General features: G+C 40.3%; 1 pseudogene; it reads right to left on the reverse strand.

Annotated features, from left to right (window-relative positions):
• Nucleotides 1-813: 813 nt before the first annotated feature.
• LOC149821875 (plasmodesmata-located protein 2 pseudogene) lies at nucleotides 814-2,308 on the reverse strand (annotated as a pseudogene).
• Nucleotides 2,309-6,105: the final 3,797 nt, after the last annotated feature.

Raw genomic sequence — 6,105 nt, forward strand, 5'->3', positions numbered from 1 at the left:
CCACCCGATTGCCACCCCTAGTGAGACCCCACGACCACCTTTTTACCTTAAGTGGTCCATCTTTGAAAGATATTGTGCCAGCCAGATTTGAAAGAGATGTTGCCACTTAAAAGAACCTTAACCAAGGAATAATTCCAATCATGCCTACCTGATGGAAGACATCAGGAGGAAAGCATGTTGAAGTAATAGTTTCCAGCTTGTTAGGGACTTCAAATTTAAATTTCGAGTGACTTGTGAAAAGACAATCCACGAAAGCAATCTGCACAAAAGAGTGCAGAAGATGCTCGATTTTAACGGCTTCCTTTACATATAATAAGGCAGTTTGAAGCGTAAAACCCGAACACCACGTTGTATGGTAGCACCCTATCAATCTTTAACTCACTTGGTAAAATGATTATAAATTAAGAGAAGAATTAAAATTGGAATTTTTAGTGCATCTTTCTTGTGAAAAGACAGTCCGTGAAGCAAATCTGCCCCAAGGAGGAACAACGATTCTGGGTTTTTTATTGCTTCCTTGTGATTTTACAAGGCTGCAAGACCTACAAAATCTACCATGGCCGAACACCACGTTGTATGGTAGCACTCTTTCACACTATCAACTTTACCTCAATGGGAATGAAATGAATAAAATAACAAAAACAAGGATCTTTTTCAATCACCCCGAAAAGGTAAGATGCATGCATTACAAAGTTTTACCACAGTAAATATATATATAGAGAGAGTTCAGATACCCTTCAAATACATAACAAAATTCTCAAACTACACAATTTGCTTTATATGGCACAAATTGAGAACAAACACTTCTTTATTGAACTACATTGCTGCTCTCCAAAGAGAAAGAGTGAGAGTCAGAGTGGGAAGAGTCTCGTAAACTGTAAATAGGAACCCCAATTTTTCAACTACCCACTGGAACTGAAAAGAAATGTGTACACTCTTCTTCTCATAACCCCAACTCCTCTTTCCTCCAACCCCCACAAGATCTCCTAAAAGAATACAATCTGCAATAATAATCATTCCCTTTATCCCTTCATCAATATAAATACCAAAACTGCAAACCTGCAACCTCTCTCTCTCTCTCTCATCCGAAACAAATCTTGAGATGCCACAATCACATCTCAATTCCATCTCTCATCTTCCCCATATCAATAATCTGCAGAATATGAACCAAAAAAACCCAAAATTTGTTCCTATCACTAACGGCAAAACAACAAAAGAAAAGAAAGGGATGCAGAGAAAAAAGAAAGGAAACACACCCAAGAAATCAAATATAAGATTTCTAATAGAAACCAAAAACTAAACACAGATCCTTGACTCACCGTCATGCTTCTTCCCGAGGGACTTGATGAAGCAAACGCACATGAACACGAAGAACAGCCCCGCCGCACCTCCCACCACAATCGCCACCGTCTTCCCCGTCTGCGGTCCGTTCCCGGACGAACCTGAAACCACCACCCAAAAAATACCCGGTAAGCGGTTTTCCGGCATTTAACCTCAAGAAAACCCCCAGAAAACGAACACCCATATTCAGAAAAGTGCGGCCTTTCTCCCTCGGGAACTCACCTCCACCGGCGCCGTAGTTGCCGTACCCTCCAGAACCACCATCCGGGTAGAACGCATACGTCGCGTAGCACCGCGCCAGGTAAACCTGGCCGGAATTCACGGCGCTGCAGCGGCTCTCGACCTCCCGGACGGCGGTTTTCAGGCAGTTGAAGCAGTCGGAGATCGAGAGATCACCCTCGCACTGGCCGAGCGCGTAGACGCCGCCGTCGTCGACAGTGTAAAAGCCGTTGCCGCCCTGGATGCCGTTCTGCACGTCGGAGAACGCGGCCTGCCGGTTCTGCTGGAACGTGGAGTCGGTGGCCGGAGACGACCCGCATCTCGAGTAAAGAATCGCCGTGCCGGGGACCTGGTTGGGGTCGCCGGTGGTGTACTGGAGGTAGCATCCCTGGAGCTGGACCCGGGCGGCAGTGGCGGCCCGGCCGCAGAGGCGGGCCGCCTCGGTCGGAAGCCGGTTGACGCAGTCGTAGCAGTCGCCGTTGCTCAGGTCGCCACGGCACTGGAAGACGCCGGAGATGGCATGGTCGCCGGAGCCGGAGGTGGTCTTGTAGAAGCGGTTCTGGGCGGCCTGGGCGATGAGGGAGCCGAAGAGGGCGGGGAGGATCTGCTCGAACCCGGCGTTTGGGGGGAATGTGCTGCTGGAACAGCCCTGATAGACGACGTCGAACAGGTAGGGGCCGGGTTCGGCGGTGGGGAGGAGGGTGGTGCACAGGACCAGGAGGGTGCTGATCGATGAGATGAGGGGACCCATTAAATCATCGTGGGGAGGGCGGTTTCCCGGCGTAGGGATGGTGGTTTTCCGGAAGGGATGTGGGTTTGTGACTCACTGTATTGGGTAAGAGGTTTGAGGGGTAATGGGTGAGGGTTTGAAGGTGTTTTTGGGGGGATTCTCTCAAGTTCAGAGAGAGAGAGAGAGAGAGAGTTGCAGACTTGCAGAGTGGGGTGATGTTGTGAGTACCCTTTTTCTCTCTCTTCTTAATGTCGAGATTGTACTTTTGTTATATGGAAAGTACGGTTTTATCCTCAGGGGTGAGTGGGTAGGGACCAGGGAGTGATGATTTTTTATTTTTTGAATTTGGAAATGGAATGAAAGAAGACATTGTTTGTGGAAGGATCCTTTTTAGGGTTTCTTCTGTAAGAGTGATGAGATATGTGCTGTTTGATGGTTTGGACAGTGATGCAAAGAGAAAGCACCTTGCTGGCTTGTACTGATGAGATTGGCATTTTTTAGTTTGTTTCGGTATGAAAATCCCCATAAACATATTTGTTGGTATTGCATCGTTTTGTGATTTGTAAGAATGAATGATGAACTGGCTCTTGACATGAATCCATGATTGCCTTTGACTCCTGTGCATGGCTAAAATATTATTTGACTGTTTTTGTAAACTTGAGGGTAAAGTTATTGCAAGTCAACATGCGCAATAAATTCTTTGAATTGGACACTTATATGAGAAAAAAAAATATTGATAAGCTTTAAAGTTTAATTTAAAGTTTATTAAAATTATGAATGCATGCATTTTTACACTAAGAATATAATCATCAACTTTAAGATTTACCAAGTTGACACGAATTTCAATTTAATTATGAGATCCAGCAAGGAAAAGAAATTGAATGAGAGGTTTTCAATTGTAGAGCCAATGCTTAGAAAATGCAGTGAAAACAGCAAGCTCGTGACTCAAGAAAAATTGATTAAAGCATTTAAGAAACTTATTGATTGGGCTAAGTTTGAGCTAAAGAATTCATAGAACAGAGAGAACATCTTACTACTTCTTAGAGACCGATGATAGGCACTATTGCACAAAATTGTAGCACCGGTTTAGCCTTTTAAAAATGATATGGCACGTCTTAGGGTGCCGGTGTTATTTTTTAATTTCTTTAAGAATGCTTCTTATCATGTAAAAAAATGCCCTCGTCAAGAACATGATATAATGTAATTATCTACATTTTTACATATGACGTAGGATGTGTAAAAAGGTGTACACATTTTTTTCTCAAATTGTTGAAGCCTTTGTAGGAATCCCCTTGTCACACAACACATGACAAAATTGCAATTACTTTCTCTATTACTTTCTTTTGATTTCTTTCAACAAATCAAATGGTCTTATTTTTAGCTTGTGGTCGGTAGGTAAGGGTACGTTACTTTTTTTTCTGTATATTTCTTTCTTTCCATCTATTTGCCTCCATCTTTCTTTCTATATTTACCTTAGGGTAAGTTTGGAAGAGAGAAAAACTTTTATAGGAAAAAAAGTTTTGCCTATGATAGTTTTTTATATAAGAAGTTTTTCAAAAGAATTTTTTTTCTTGTTTGTGTAATATGAGAAAAATAGAGTGGAAAATGTTAAAAAATGAGAGAGGGGGGAGGATGATGGTGGGTGATGGTGAGATAGATGGTGGTAGTGGTGAGATGGGGTCAGATGGATGGTGGAGAATGTAAAAATAATTTTTTTCTTGGTAAAAAATATTCTTCTACCCCTCTATGAAAAAATGTGTCCTGTCAAAAAGTGTACTTTTTAGAAATACACTCTCAGCTAAAAAGTCTCTTAGGTTTGAAAGGGTGTGTACGGATTTTACGTTTTGCATCACTTTTTTCACATCTTTCTCGCTTCCAAACGTGCCCTTAATATTTTTCTCATGTTTTTGTGGGGGTTTGCTCAAGGAATGTCTTTGGAGCCTTTTGGGAAAAGATGAAGATGGCGGGGAGGTGGCCATTTCTTCCATTTCATGATTTGTAGGTAAATCTCTATGTGTTACTGGTTTCATTTTCCCTTTTGTTTTCTATGTTTTATTCATTTGCGCGCCTCTCTTTCTTTCTACCCTGGTATATCTCTCCATTTTTTTTCTTTATCTAGGTTTTTTTTTCGTACTTTTTTTGTTTGCTTGGTGCATATTTTTCGAGCTTTTGGAGGAAGGTGAGGCTAGATTGTAGGTAAACCTTAGAATGTTGTTTCTTTTGTTTTGCCTCCTACTTTGTATGTCCCTTTGCTAGGACTCTTTTTTTTTTTCTTTATGTGTTGCAGTTGTTTCTTTAATTCTTTTTGTCTTTTTTTTTTTTGTATTGATGGATGGATGCCTTTTGCGGGATTGGAGCACAGAGATGACCTTAGATTGTGAAGTTTTTGAAAATCATAGCTAAATCAAGGAGCTCAGGCATTCTTTATGTTGCTAACATAAATTTCAAGAGGGTAAAATTTTGTTGGTTGGTAAGGTTTCAACAGAGGCTTGATTTTTTAATTGTAGCCTTTGTGAAGAAAATGTAGAGTGGAACTGACTTTAACTTTATATGACTATTTGGAGTAGGGTATGTTCAAATCATTGGCTAACATGATGACAACAAGCAGTAAGTGTTGGATTCTAAATTGTCTATTTTTTTTTATGTTAATTAAAACCAAAGTTGAAAGGTTAGAAATGGACTGCCTGTGTTTCTTTCCTTTCAATTTCTTCCTTCATTATATCTTTATTTTTGTTAGTGTTATTCAAGTTGTTCCATGCTCTAATTTGTTTCCTTTTTTATTACAGGTCATCTAAAGTATAAAGTTCACCAGTTTTTTGAAATGAATGGTTGTGATACTTATGAGGGAAGAAAACCAAATATAGTTTGTGGCATGAAAACCAAATATAATTTAGCAATATTTGATTTACATTATTTTATGTAAAAATGTTTGGTTGGTATAAGAGTTTCCATGGGTCTTTAGGAATTTTCTCCTTTTTCTTTATCATAATTCATTTATAATTAGATCTTAAGAGCAATATCATGTTTGAAAGGCTTGGTAGTTTGCCATGACATGTAAATTTTGATTGATTAATATATTTTGAACTTTTAGTGAAAAAACGTAATGAAGTTTTTTGGTAATCTGACAAACAGTCATTATCTGTTTTACTACTTTCTCAGTTGGATCTTCCATTATGCTTACGATGTCTCACTGGGACCCGCTTGTTAGGGCAGACGGTTTTCTAGTGTAAATAATACTCAAAATAAGTAATATATTTAATCGTTTCTTTTTTTCTTTTTTTCTACAGAGAAAGCTGGGGTTAGACAGACTCCTACCAGTTATACAACCATACCATTTAGGGTTCGAACTTGCAACGTCCCAGTGCACTAACTGCTCCTGCCAGACAAGCAGAACCCCCATTGGTATTTAGTCGTTTCTTACACACTCAAGGGAAGCCACTTTCCCTTAAAAGGAACACCTAAAGAGAAAGCGCTTTCCCATGGGGGAAAGTACAAATCCATTTTGATAGGAAACCTTTTTCTTTTTTTTGGCATTTGTTATGTAGGCCCGCTACATATTTCTCATGGTGATGTTTGTTTTACTTATGTTACGGAAAGTAGCCCTTTTCACTATAAAAGTGAATCCTTTTCATAGGAAAAGGTACTTTCCTGTAAAAGGAAGCCCTTTTCATTGGAAAGGCCATGAAACACACCTAATTGGGGAAGCAACTTTAATGAATTTTTTTTTCACTTCGACAAACCGCCCCAAGGGGAGAGACCTATCTACACTAGGGGTGGCAATCGTGTCGTGTTGGCGGGTCGACCCGACTGGTTGGCGG

This window comes from Nuphar pumila, chromosome 11 (genome assembly GCF_984573655.1).
Source record: "Nuphar pumila chromosome 11, dmNupPumi1.hap1.1, whole genome shotgun sequence".
NCBI classification, from domain to species: domain Eukaryota; kingdom Viridiplantae; phylum Streptophyta; class Magnoliopsida; order Nymphaeales; family Nymphaeaceae; genus Nuphar; species Nuphar pumila.